Source organism: Bufo bufo, chromosome 1, assembly GCF_905171765.1.
Source record: "Bufo bufo chromosome 1, aBufBuf1.1, whole genome shotgun sequence".
Lineage (NCBI taxonomy): Eukaryota > Metazoa > Chordata > Amphibia > Anura > Bufonidae > Bufo > Bufo bufo.
The window spans coordinates 753,335,764-753,348,864 of record NC_053389.1 but is presented as its reverse complement, the minus strand read 5'-3'; the positions used below and the strand labels follow the sequence as shown (position 1 = coordinate 753,348,864).

At 43.4% G+C, this 13,101-nt stretch overlaps 15 non-coding genes across 15 annotated transcripts; all 15 read left to right on the top strand.

The window, feature by feature from the left end:
* Positions 1–655: 655 nt before the first annotated feature.
* Positions 656–748, top strand: TRNAI-UAU. The gene is given in 2 exon segments: positions 656–693; positions 713–748. It is a non-coding gene; the product is annotated as a tRNA-Ile (tRNA).
* Positions 749–1,106: 358 nt separating this feature from the next.
* TRNAR-CCU lies at positions 1,107–1,179 on the top strand. Its single transcript has one exon. It is a non-coding gene; the product is annotated as a tRNA-Arg (tRNA).
* Positions 1,180–2,268: 1,089 nt separating this feature from the next.
* TRNAI-UAU lies at positions 2,269–2,361 on the top strand. Its single transcript is given in 2 exon segments — positions 2,269–2,306; positions 2,326–2,361. It is a non-coding gene; the product is annotated as a tRNA-Ile (tRNA).
* A 357-nt stretch (positions 2,362–2,718) lies between these two features.
* TRNAR-CCU lies at positions 2,719–2,791 on the top strand. The gene has a single exon. It is a non-coding gene; the product is annotated as a tRNA-Arg (tRNA).
* A 1,089-nt stretch (positions 2,792–3,880) lies between these two features.
* Positions 3,881–3,973, top strand: TRNAI-UAU. Its single transcript is given in 2 exon segments — positions 3,881–3,918; positions 3,938–3,973. It is a non-coding gene; the product is annotated as a tRNA-Ile (tRNA).
* A 357-nt stretch (positions 3,974–4,330) lies between these two features.
* Positions 4,331–4,403, top strand: TRNAR-CCU. The gene has a single exon. It is a non-coding gene; the product is annotated as a tRNA-Arg (tRNA).
* Positions 4,404–5,315: 912 nt separating this feature from the next.
* On the top strand, positions 5,316–5,408 carry TRNAI-UAU. Its single transcript is given in 2 exon segments — positions 5,316–5,353; positions 5,373–5,408. It is a non-coding gene; the product is annotated as a tRNA-Ile (tRNA).
* A 357-nt stretch (positions 5,409–5,765) lies between these two features.
* TRNAR-CCU lies at positions 5,766–5,838 on the top strand. The gene has a single exon. It is a non-coding gene; the product is annotated as a tRNA-Arg (tRNA).
* A 1,362-nt stretch (positions 5,839–7,200) lies between these two features.
* TRNAR-CCU lies at positions 7,201–7,273 on the top strand. Its single transcript has one exon. It is a non-coding gene; the product is annotated as a tRNA-Arg (tRNA).
* A 912-nt stretch (positions 7,274–8,185) lies between these two features.
* On the top strand, positions 8,186–8,278 carry TRNAI-UAU. Its single transcript is given in 2 exon segments — positions 8,186–8,223; positions 8,243–8,278. It is a non-coding gene; the product is annotated as a tRNA-Ile (tRNA).
* A 358-nt stretch (positions 8,279–8,636) lies between these two features.
* TRNAR-CCU lies at positions 8,637–8,709 on the top strand. Its single transcript has one exon. It is a non-coding gene; the product is annotated as a tRNA-Arg (tRNA).
* A 1,361-nt stretch (positions 8,710–10,070) lies between these two features.
* Positions 10,071–10,143, top strand: TRNAR-CCU. The gene has a single exon. It is a non-coding gene; the product is annotated as a tRNA-Arg (tRNA).
* Positions 10,144–11,505: 1,362 nt separating this feature from the next.
* TRNAR-CCU lies at positions 11,506–11,578 on the top strand. The gene has a single exon. It is a non-coding gene; the product is annotated as a tRNA-Arg (tRNA).
* Positions 11,579–12,486: 908 nt separating this feature from the next.
* On the top strand, positions 12,487–12,579 carry TRNAI-UAU. The gene is given in 2 exon segments: positions 12,487–12,524; positions 12,544–12,579. It is a non-coding gene; the product is annotated as a tRNA-Ile (tRNA).
* Positions 12,580–12,937: 358 nt separating this feature from the next.
* On the top strand, positions 12,938–13,010 carry TRNAR-CCU. The gene has a single exon. It is a non-coding gene; the product is annotated as a tRNA-Arg (tRNA).
* The last annotated feature ends 91 nt before the right edge of the window (positions 13,011–13,101 follow it).

Below are 13,101 nucleotides of genomic sequence, written 5' to 3'. Positions count from 1 at the left end.
AAGAGGAAAGTAGGTGGCTAGTAGGATGCTATAAATCAGTTAATCTTCACTGACCGCTGACATGGTTACTGATTTTGATAATTGATGCAACTTAGACACGGCTAAGGGACTTAATAAATCACCTGAATTCAGTGATTGAGGTGTGTCCAAATGCTTTTGTCCATATAGCGCATCAATAAGAGGAAAGTAGGTGGCTAGTAGGGTGCTATAAATCAGATAATCTTCACTGACCGCTGACTTGGTTACTGATTTTGATAATTGATGCAACTTAGACACGCCTCACCTAAGGTCCTTTTACATGGACCCATAGTCAGACCCATTGTCGGGGATGAGCGTTTGTATAAGCGTTTGTTCCTCATAATTAGCTGGCGCCGATCACCCAATGAATGAGCAAACACTCGTTCATCGGGTGAGGGTGTCTTTCTCCCGGAACCCAAAATCAACGTTTTTCCACAGCAGCCTTCTGCTGCCCAGGAACCATGATTTTTTATGGAGACAAGCCGTCGCTGTATCGATCACTCATCACTATACAGAAGAGGTGAATGCTGCATGTAAATGTGGCCCTCATCTCCGCTGACGATCAGACAATTATTGGGAACGTTTCGTTTGTGCCCGATAATTGCCTGATATATTGGTCTCTTGAAAGGCCCCAAGTGCTCCAGTCGCGCAATCGGTCAGCGCGCGGTACTTATAAAGCAGTATCTGTTGAGCAATGCCGAGGTTGTGAGTTCAAGCCTCACCTGGAGCATTGTTTACTTGACTTATTTGTGTTTTAGAACGGCAGAAGGAAAGCAATGTCTCTCCGGTCCCGTCATGATATATTAACATGTTTGAAGGGGAAATGCAGCAGAATTCTTTATTGTTCAAGGGTTCTGGCAACCCAATGAGATTTCCATCATCAGTATTAAAATATGTCATGGACTAAGTGATCAAAACCAAGACTCCTAGAAACTCCCTTGCTCTTGTGTAAGGAAAGCAAGCACATGGTTAAGATTGTTTTCCATCTGGAATGCAAATGGCACCAGAAAACTGAGTAACATAGTCGCAAGATAATGTTTTTGTCATTTAAAAAAATTAGTAAGCTGACTTTCACTTGGCAGTATATGGCCCCAGTGGCCTAATGGATAAGGCACTGGCCTCCTAAGCCAGGGATTGTGGGTTCAAGTCCCATCTGGGGTGTTTGTTTACCGTGCTGCTTGAACAGACTCAAGGCATGTTTTACCTTTGGAATAGTGCTCAAACAGATTCTTTACTGGATGTTTCTTCCGATTGCTATTTAAATAGATTGTGTGAAATCTGACCATAGAAATACAGTTTGTGTGTCCCAAAAAGGCTTCATCCCAAGGAACAATCCCTTTTCCAAATACAGAGTTTCCACTCTTCTGGGAAGGCATTCTGCAAGAGTTTGGTGTGTGCCTGTGTGAAGTTGTGCCCATACATCCAGAATAGCATTTGTGAGGTCAGACACTGATATTGAGCGAGAGGGCCTCGTTGCTTGCAATTTCCATTCTAGATTTTATACACCTGCAGCTGCGGCTAAGGGACTTAATAAATCACCTGAATTCAGTGATTGAGGTGTGTCCAAATGCTTTTGTCCATATAGCGCATCAATAAGAGGAAAGTAGGTGGCTAGTAGGATGCTATAAATCAGTTAATCTTCACTGACCGCTGACATGGTTACTGATTTTGATAATTGATGCAACTTAGACACGGCTAAGGGACTTAATAAATCACCTGAATTCAGTGATTGAGGTGTGTCCAAATGCTTTTGTCCATATAGCGCATCAATAAGAGGAAAGTAGGTGGCTAGTAGGATGCTATAAATCAGATAATCTTCACTGACCGCTGACTTGGTTACTGATTTTGATAATTGATGCAACTTAGACACGCCTCACCTAAGGTCCTTTTACATGGACCCATAGTCAGACCCATTGTCGGGGATGAGCGTTTGTATAAGCGTTTGTTCCTCATAATTAGCTGGCGCCGATCACCCAATGAATGAGCAAACACTTGTTCATCGGGTGAGGGTGTCTTTCTCCCGGAAGCCAAAATCAAAGCTTTTCCACAGCAGCCTTCTGCTGCCCAGGAACCATGATTTTTTATGGAGACAAGCCGTCGCTGTATCGATCACTCGTCACTATACAGAAGAGGTGAATGCTGCATGTAAATGTGGCCCTCATCTCCGCTGACGATCAGACAATTATTGGGAACGTTTCGTTTGTGCCCGATAATTGCCTGATATATTGGTCTCCTTGAAAGGCCCCAAGTGCTCCAGTCGCGCAATCGGTCAGCGCGCGGTACTTATAAAGCAGTATCTGTTGAGCAATGCCGAGGTTGTGAGTTCAAGCCTCACCTGGAGCATTGTTTACTTGACTTATTTGTGTTTTAGAACGGCAGAAGGAAAGCAATGTCTCTCCGGTCCCGTCATGATATATTAACATGTTTGAAGGGGAAATGCAGCAGAATTCTTTATTGTTCAAGGGTTCTGGCAACCCAATGAGATTTCCATCATCAGTATTAAAATATGTCATGGACTAAGTGATCAAAACCAAGACTCCTAGAAACCCCTTGCTCTTGTGTAAGGAAAGCAAGCACATGGTTAAGATTGTTTTCCATCTGGAATGCAAATGGCACCAGAAAACTGAGTAACATAGTCGCAAGATAATGTTTTTGTCATTTAAAAAAATTAGTAAGCTGACTTTCACTTTGCAGTATATGACCCCAGTGGCCTAATGGATAAGGCACTGGCCTCCTAAGCCAGGGATTGTGGGTTCAAGTCCCATCTGGGGTGTTTGTTTACCGTGCTGCTTGAACAGACTCAAGGCATGTTTTACCTTTGGAATAGTGCTCAAACAGATTCTTGACTGGATGTTTCTTCTGATTGCTATTTAAATAGATTGTGTGAAATCTGACCATAGAAATACAGTTTGTGTGTCCCAAAAAGGCTTCATCCCAAGGAACAATCCCTTTTCCAAATACAGAGTTTCCACTCTTCTGGGAAGGCTTTCTGCAAGAGTTTGGTGTGTGCCTGTGTGAAGTTGTGCCCATACATCCAGAATAGCATTTGTGAGGTCAGACACTGATATTGAGCGAGAGGGCCTCGTTGCTTGCAATTTCCATTCTAGATTTTATACACCTGCAGCTGCGGCTAAGGGACTTAATAAATCACCTGAATTCAGTGATTGAGGTGTGTCCAAATGCTTTTGTCCATATAGCGCATCAATAAGAGGAAAGTAGGTGGCTAGTAGGATGCTATAAATCAGTTAATCTTCACTGACCGCTGACATGGTTACTGATTTTGATAATTGATGCAACTTAGACACGGCTAAGGGACTTAATAAATCACCTGAATTCAGTGATTGAGGTGTGTCCAAATGCTTTTGTCCATATAGCGCATCAATAAGAGGAAAGTAGGTGGCTAGTAGGATGCTATAAATCAGATAATCTTCACTGACCGCTGACTTGGTTACTGATTTTGATAATTGATGCAACTTAGACACGCCTCACCTAAGGTCCTTTTACATGGACCCATAGTCAGACCCATTGTCGGGGATGAGCGTTTGTATAAGCGTTTGTTCCTCATAATTAGCTGGCGCCGATCACCCAATGAATGAGCAAACACTCGTTCATCGGGTGAGGGTGTCTTTCTCCCGGAACCCAAAATCAACGTTTTTCCACAGCAGCCTTCTGCTGCCCAGGAACCATGATTTTTTATGGAGACAAGCCGTCGCTGTATCGATCACTCGTCACTATACAGAAGAGGTGAATGCTGCATGTAAATGTGGCCCTCATCTCCGCTGACGATCAGACAATTATTGGGAACGTTTCGTTTGTGCCCGATAATTGCCTGATATATTGGTCTCCTTGAAAGGCCCCAAGTGCTCCAGTGGCGCAATCGGTCAGCGCGTGGTACTTATAAAGCAGTAACTGTTGAGCAATGCCGAGGTTGTGAGTTCAAGCCTCACCTGGAGCATTGTTTACTTGACTTATTTGTGTTTTAGAACGGCAGAAGGAAAGCAATGTCTCTCCGGTCCCGTCATGATATATTAACATGTTTGAAGGGGAAATGCAGCAGAATTCTTTATTGTTCAAGGGTTCTGGCAACCCAATGAGATTTCCATCATCAGTATTAAAATATGTCATGGACTAAGTGATCAAAACCAAGACTCCTAGAAACTCCTTGCTCTTGTGTAAGGAAAGCAAGCACATGGTTAAGATTGTTTTCCATCTGGAATGCAAATGGCACCAGAAAACTGAGTAACATAGTCGCAAGATAATGTTTTTGTCATTTAAAAAAATTAGTAAGCTGACTTTCACTTGGCAGTATATGGCCCCAGTGGCCTAATGGATAAGGCACTGGCCTCCTAAGCCAGGGATTGTGGGTTCAAGTCCCATCTGGGGTGTTTGTTTACCGTGCTGCTTGAACAGACTCAAGGCATGTTTTACCTTTGGAATAGTGCTCAAACAGATTCTTTACTGGATGTTTCTTCCGATTGCTATTTAAATAGATTGTGTGAAATCTGACCATAGAAATACAGTTTGTGTGTCCCAAAAAGGCTTCATCCCAAGGAACAATCCCTTTTCCAAATACAGAGTTTCCACTCTTCTGGGAAGGCATTCTGCAAGAGTTTGGTGTGTGCCTGTGTGAAGTTGTGCCCATACATCCAGAATAGCATTTGTGAGGTCAGACACTGATATTGAGCGAGAGGGCCTCGTTGCTTGCAATTTCCATTCTAGATTTTATACACCTGCAGCTGCGGCTAAGGGACTTAATAAATCACCTGAATTCAGTGATTGAGGTGTGTCCAAATGCTTTTATCCATATAGCGCATCAATAAGAGGAAAGTAGGTGGCTAGTAGGATGCTATAAATCAGATAATCTTCAGTGACCGCTGACTTGGTTACTGATTTTGATAATTGATGCAACTTAGACACACCTCACCTAAGGTCCTTTTACATGGACCCATAGTCAGACCCATTGTCGGGGATGAGCGTTTGTATAAGCGTTTGTTCCTCATAATTAGCTGGCGCCGATCACCCAATGAATGAGCAAACACTCGTTCATCGGGTGAGGGTGTCTTTCTCCCGGAACCCAAAATCAACGTTTTTCCACAGCAGCCTTCTGCTGCCCAGGAACCATGATTTTTTATGGAGACAAGCCGTCGCTGTATCGATCACTCGTCACTATACAGAAGAGGTGAATGCTGCATGTAAATGTGGCCCTCATCTCCGCTGACGATCAGACAATTATTGGGAACGTTTCGTTTGTGCCCGATAATTGCCTGATATATTGGTCTCCTTGAAAGGCCCCAAGTGCTCCAGTGGCGCAATCGGTCAGCGCGCGGTACTTATAAAGCAGTAACTGTTGAGCAATGCCGAGGTTGTGAGTTCAAGCCTCACCTGGAGCATTGTTTACTTGACTTATTTGTGTTTTAGAACGGCAGAAGGAAAGCAATGTCTCTCTGGTCCCGTCATGATATATTAACATGTTTGAAGGGGAAATGCAGCAGAATTCTTTATTGTTCAAGGGTTCTGGCAACCCAATGAGATTTCCATCATCAGTATTAAAATATGTCATGGACTAAGTGATCAAAACCAAGACTCCTAGAAACTCCTTGCTCTTGTGTAAGGAAAGCAAGCACATGGTTAAGATTGTTTTCCATCTGGAATGCAAATGGCACCAGAAAACTGAGTAACATAGTCGCAAGATAATGTTTTTGTCATTTAAAAAAATTAGTAAGCTGACTTTCACTTGGCAGTATATGGCCCCAGTGGCCTAATGGATAAGGCACTGGCCTCCTAAGCCAGGGATTGTGGGTTCAAGTCCCATCTGGGGAGTTTGTTTACCGTGCTGCTTGAACAGACTCAAGGCATTTTTTACCTTTGGAATAGTGCTCAAACAGATTCTTTACTGGATGTTTCTTCCGATTGCTATTTAAATAGATTGTGTGAAATCTGACCATAGAAATACAGTTTGTGTGTCCCAAAAAGGCTTCATCCCAAGGAACAATCCCTTTTCCAAATACAGAGTTTCCACTCTTCTGGGAAGGCTTTCTGCAAGAGTTTGGTGTGTGCCTGTGTGAAGTTGTGCCCATACATCCAGAATAGCATTTGTGAGGTCAGACACTGATATTGAGCGAGAGGGCCTCGTTGCTTGCAATTTCCATTCTAGATTTTATACACCTGCAGCTGCGGCTAAGGGACTTAATAAATCACCTGAATTCAGTGATTGAGGTGTGTCCAAATGCTTTTGTCCATATAGCGCATCAATAAGAGGAAAGTAGGTGGCTAGTAGGATGCTATAAATCAGATAATCTTCACTGACCGCTGACTTGGTTACTGATTTTGATAATTGATGCAACTTAGACACGCCTCACCTAAGGTCCTTTTACATGGACCCATAGTCAGACCCATTGTCGGGGATGAGCGTTTGTATAAGCGTTTGTTCCTCATAATTAGCTGGCGCCGATCACCCAATGAATGAGCAAACACTCGTTCATCGGGTGAGGGTGTCTTTCTCCCGGAACCCAAAATCAACGTTTTTCCACAGCAGCCTTCTGCTGCCCAGGAACCATGATTTTTTATGGAGACAAGCCGTCGCTGTATCGATCACTCGTCACTATACAGAAGAGGTGAATGCTGCATGTAAATGTGGCCCTCATCTCCGCTGACGATCAGACAATTATTGGGAACGTTTCGTTTGTGCCCGATAATTGCCTGATATATTGGTCTCCTTGAAAGGCCCCAAGTGCTCCAGTGGCGCAATCGGTCAGCGCGCGGTAGTTAAAAAGCAGTAACTGTTGAGCAATGCCGAGGTTGTGAGTTCAAGCCTCACCTGGATCATTGTTTACTTGACTTATTTGTGTTTTAGAACGGCAGAAGGAAAGCAATGTCTCTCGGGTCCCGTCATGATATATTAACATGTTTGAAGGGGAAATGCAGCAGAATTCTTTATTGTTCAAGGGTTCTGGCAACCCAATGAGATTTCCATCATCAGTATTAAAATATGTCATGGACTAAGTGATCAAAACCAAGACTCCTAGAAACTCCTTGCTCTTGTGTAAGGAAAGCAAGCACATGGTTAAGATTGTTTTCCATCTGGAATGCAAATGGCACCAGAAAACTGAGTAACATAGTCGCAAGATAATGTTTTTGTCATTTAAAAAAATTAGTAAGCTGACTTTCACTTGGCAGTATATGGCCCCAGTGGCCTAATGGATAAGGCACTGGCCTCCTAAGCCAGGGATTGTGGGTTCAAGTCCCATCTGGGGTGTTTGTTTACTGTGCTGCTTGAACAGACTCAAGGCATGTTTTACCTTTGGAATAGTGCTCAAACGGATTCTTTACTGGATGTTTCTTCCGATTGCTATTTAAATAGATTGTGTGAAATCTGACCATAGAAATACAGTTTGTGTGTCCCAAAAAGGATTCATCCCAAGGAACAATCCCTTTTCCAAATACAGAGTTTCCACTCTTCTGGGAAGGCTTTCTACAAGAGTTTGGTGTGTGCCTGTGTGAAGTTGTGCCCATACATCCAGAATAGCATTTGTGAGGTCAGACACTGATATTGAGCGAGAGGGCCTCGTTGCTTGCAATTTCCATTCTAGATTTTATACACCTGCAGCTGCGGCTATGGGACTCAATGAAACACCTGAATTCAGTGATTGAGGTGTGTCCATATGCTTTTGTCCATATAGCGCATCAATAAGAGGAAAGTAGGTGGCTAGTAGGATGCTATAAATCAGATAATCTTCACTGACCGCTGACTTGGTTACTGATTTTGATAATTGATGCAACTTAGACACACCTCACCTAAGGTCCTTTTACATGGACCCATAGTCAGACTCATTGTCGGGGATGAGCGTTTGTATAAGCGTTTGTTCCTCATAATTAGCTGGCGCCGATCACCCAATGAATGAGCAAACACTCGTTCATCGGGTGAGGGTGTCTTTCTCCCGGAACCCAAAATCAACGTTTTTCCACAGCAGCCTTCTGCTGCCCAGGAACCATGATTTTTTATGGAGACAAGCCGTCGCTGTATCGATCACTCGTCACTATACAGAAGAGGTGAATGCTGCATGTAAATGTGGCCCTCATCTCCGCTGACGATCAGACAATTATTGGGAACGTTTCGTTTGTGCCCGATAATTGCCTGATATATTGGTCTCCTTGAAGGGCCCCAAGTGCTCCAGTGGCGCAATCGGTCAGCGCGCGGTACTTATAAAGCAGTAACTGTTGAGCAATGCCGAGGTTGTAAGTTCAAGCCTCACCTGGAGCATTGTTTACTTGACTTATTTGTGTTTTAGAACGGCAGAAGGAAAGCAATGTCTCTCGGGTCCCGTCATGATATATTAACATGTTTGAAGGGGAAATGCAGCAGAATTCTTTATTGTTCAAGGGTTCTGGCAACCCAATGAGATTTCCATCATCAGTATTAAAATATGTCATGGACTAAGTGATCAAAACCAAGACTCCTAGAAACTCCTTGCTCTTGTGTAAGGAAAGCAAGCACATGGTTAAGATTGTTTTCCATCTGGAATGCAAATGGCACCAGAAAACTGAGTAACATAGTCGCAAGATAATGTTTTTGTCATTTAAAAAAAATTAGTAAGCTGACTTTCACTTGGCAGTATATGGCCCCAGTGGCCTAATGGATAAGGCACTGGCCTCCTAAGCCAGGGATTGTGGGTTCAAGTCCCATCTGGGGTGTTTGTTTACCGTGCTGCTTGAACAGACTCAAGGCATGTTTTACCTTTGGAATAGTGCTCAAACGGATTCTTTACTGGATGTTTCTTCCGATTGCTATTTAAATAGATTGTGTGAAATCTGACCATAGAAATACAGTTTGTGTGTCCCAAAAAGGCTTCATCCCAAGGAACAATCCCTTTTCCAAATACAGAGTTTCCACTCTTCTGGGAAGGCTTTCTACAAGAGTTTGGTGTGTGCCTGTGTGAAGTTGTGCCCATACATCCAGAATAGCATTTGTGAGGTCAGACACTGATATTGAGCGAGAGTACCTCGTTGCTTGCAATTTCCATTCTAGATTTTATACACCTGCAGCTGCGGCTATGGGACTCAATGAAACACCTGAATTCAGTGATTGAGGTGTGTCCATATGCTTTTGTCCATATAGCGCATCAATAAGAGGAAAGTAGGTGGCTAGTAGGATGCTATAAATCAGATAATCTTCACTGACCGCTGACTTGGTTACTGATTTTGATAATTGATGCAACTTAGACACACCTCACCTAAGGTCCTTTTACATGGACCCATAGTCAGACCCATTGTCGGGATGAGCGTTTGTATAAGCGTTTGTTCCTCATAATTAGCGGGCGCCGATCACCCAATGAATGAGCAAACACTAGTTCATCGGGTGAGGGTGTCTTTCTCCCGGAACCCAAAATCAACGTTTTTCCACAGCAGCCTTCTGCTGCCCAGGAACCATGATTTTTTATGGAGACAAGCCGTCGCTGTATCGATCACTCGTCACTATACAGAAGAGGTGAATGCTGCATGTAAATGTGGCCCTCATCTCCGCTGACGATCAGACAATTATTGGGAACGTTTCGTTTGTGCCCGATAATTGCCTGATATATTGGTCTCCTTGAAAGGCCCCAAGTGCTCCAGTGGCGCAATCGGTCAGCGCGCGGTACTTATAAAGCAGTAACTGTTGAGCAATGTCGAGGTTGTGAGTTCAAGCCTCACCTGGACAATTGTTTACTTGACTTATTTGTGTTTTAGAACGGCAGAAGGAAAGCAATGTCTCTCGGGTCCCGTCATGATATATTAACATGTTTGAAGGGGAAATGCAGCAGAATTCTTTATTGTTCAAGGGTTCTGGCAACCCAATGAGATTTCCATCATCAGTATTAAAATATGTCATGGACTAAGTGATCAAAACCAAGACTCCTAGAAACTCCTTGCTCTTGTGTAAGGAAAGCAAGCACATGGTTAAGATTGTTTTCCATCTGGAATGCAAATGGCACCAGAAAACTGAGTAACATAGTCGCAAGATAATGTTTTTGTCATTTAAAAAAATTAGTAAGCTGACTTTCACTTGGCAGTATATGGCCCCAGTGGCCTAATGGATAAGGCACTGGCCTCCTAAGCCAGGGATTGTGGGTTCAAGTCCCATCTGGGGTTTTTGTTTACCGTGCTGCTTGAACAGACTCAAGGCATGTTTTACCTTTGGAATAGTGCTCAAACGGATTCTTTACTGGATGTTTCTTCCGATTGCTATTTAAATAGATTGTGTGAAATCTGACCATAGAAATACAGTTTGTGTGTCCCAAAAAGGATTCATCCCAAGGAACAATCCCTTTTCCAAATACAGAGTTTCCACTCTTCTGGGAAGGCTTTCTACAAGAGTTTGGTGTGTGCCTGTGTGAAGTTGTGCCCATACATCCAGAATAGCATTTGTGAGGTCAGACACTGATATTGAGCGAGAGGGCCTCGTTGCTTGCAATTTCCATTCTAGATTTTATACACCTGCAGCTGCGGCTATGGGACTCAATGAAACACCTGAATTCAGTGATTGAGGTGTGTCCATATGCTTTTGTCCATATAGCGCATCAATAAGAGGAAAGTAGGTGGCTAGTAGGATGCTATAAATCAGATAATCTTCACTGACCGCTGACTTGGTTACTGATTTTGATAATTGATGCAACTTAGACACACCTCACCTAAGGTCCTTTTACATGGACCCATAGTCAGACTCATTGTCGGGGATGAGCGTTTGTATAAGCGTTTGTTCCTCATAATTAGCTGGCGCCGATCACCCAATGAATGAGCAAACACTCGTTCATCGGGTGAGGGTGTCTTTCTCCCGGAACCCAAAATCAACGTTTTTCCACAGCAGCCTTCTGCTGCCCAGGAACCATGATTTTTTATGGAGACAAGCCGTCGCTGTATCGATCACTCGTCACTATCCAGAAGAGGTGAATGCTGCATGTAAATGTGGCCCTCATCTCCGCTGACGATCAGACAATTATTGGGAACGTTTCGTTTGTGCCCGATAATTGCCTGATATATTGGTCTCCTTGAAAGGCCCCAAGTGCTCCAGTGGCGCAATCGGTCAGCGCGCAGTACTTATAAAGCAGTAACTGTTGAGCAATGCCGAGGTTGTGAGTTCAAGCCTCACCTGGACAATTGTTTACTTGACTTATTTGTGTTTTAGAACGGCAGAAGGAAAGCAATGTCTCTCCGGTCCCGTCATGATATATTAACATGTTTGAAGGGGAAATGCAGCAGAATTCTTTATTGTTCAAGGGTTCTGGCAACCCAATGAGATTTCCATCATCAGTATTAAAATATGTCATGGACTAAGTGATCAAAACCAAGACTCCTAGAAACTCCTTGCTCTTGTGTAAGGAAAGCAAGCACATGGTTAAGATTGTTTTCCATCTGGAATGCAAATGGCACCAGAAAACTGAGTAACATAGTCGCAAGATAATGTTTTTGTCATTTAAAAAAATTAGTAAGCTGACTTTCACTTGGCAGTATATGGCCCCAGTGGCCTAATGGATAAGGCACTGGCCTCCTAAGCCAGGGATTGTGGGTTCAAGTCCCATCTGGGGTGTTTGTTTACCGTGCTGCTTGAACAGACTCAAGGCATGTTTTACCTTTGGAATAGTGCTCAAACGGATTCTTTACTGGATGTTTCTTCCGATTGCTATTTAAATTGTGTGAAATCTGACCATAGAAATACAGTTTGTGTGTCCCAAAAAGGATTCATCCCAAGGAACAATCCCTTTTCCAAATACAGAGTTTCCACTCTTCTGGGAAGGCTTTCTACAAGAGTTTGGTGTGTGCCTGTGTGAAGTTGTGCCCATACATCCAGAATAGCATTTGTGAGGTCAGACACTGATATTGAGCGAGAGGGCCTCGTTGCTTGCAATTTCCATTCTAGATTTTATACACCTGCAGCTGCGGCTATGGGACTCAATGAAACACCTGAATTCAGTGATTGAGGTGTGTCCATATGCTTTTGTCCATATAGCGCATCAATAAGAGGAAAGTAGGTGGCTAGTAGGATGCTATAAATCAGATAATCTTCACTGACCGCTGACTTGGTTACTGATTTTGATAATTGATGCAACTTAGACACACCTCACCTAAGGTCCTTTTACATGGACCCATAGTCAGACTCATTGTCGGGGATGAGCGTTTGTATAAGCGTTTGTTCCTCATAATTAGCTGGCGCCGATCACCCAATGAATGAGCAAACACTCGTTCATTGGGTGAGGGTGTCTTTCTCCCGGAACCCAAAATCAACGTTTTTCCACAGCAGCCTTCTGCTGCCCAGGAACCATGATTTTTTATGGAGACAAGCCGTCGCTGTATCGATCACTCGTCACTATACAGAAGAGGTGAATGCTGCATGTAAATGTGGCCCTCATCTCCGCTGACGATCAGACAATTATTGGGAACGTTTCGTTTGTGCCCGATAATTGCCTGATATATTGGTCTCCTTGAAGGGCCCCAAGTGCTCCAGTGGCGCAATCGGTCAGCGCGCGGTACTTATAAAGCAGTAACTGTTGAGCAATGCCGAGGTTGTAAGTTCAAGCCTCACCTGGAGCATTGTTTACTTGACTTATTTGTGTTTTAGAACGGCAGAAGGAAAGCAATGTCTCTCGGGTCCCGTCATGATATATTAACATGTTTGAAGGGGAAATGCAGCAGAATTCTTTATTGTTCAAGGGTTCTGGCAACCCAATGAGATTTCCATCATCAGTATTAAAATATGTCATGGACTAAGTGATCAAAACCAAGACTCCTAGAAACTCCTTGCTCTTGTGTAAGGAAAGCAAGCACATGGTTAAGATTGTTTTCCATCTGGAATGCAAATAGCACCAGAAAACTGAGTAACATAGTCGCAAGATAATGTTTTTGTCATTTAAAAAAAATTAGTAAGCTGACTTTCACTTGGCAGTATATGGCCCCAGTGGCCTAATGGATAAGGCACTGGCCTCCTAAGCCAGGGATTGTGGGTTCAAGTCCCATCTGGGGTGTTTGTTTACCGTGCTGCTTGAACAGACTCAAGGCATGTTTTACCTTTGGAATAGTGCTCAAACGGATTCTTTACTGGATGTTTCTTCCGAT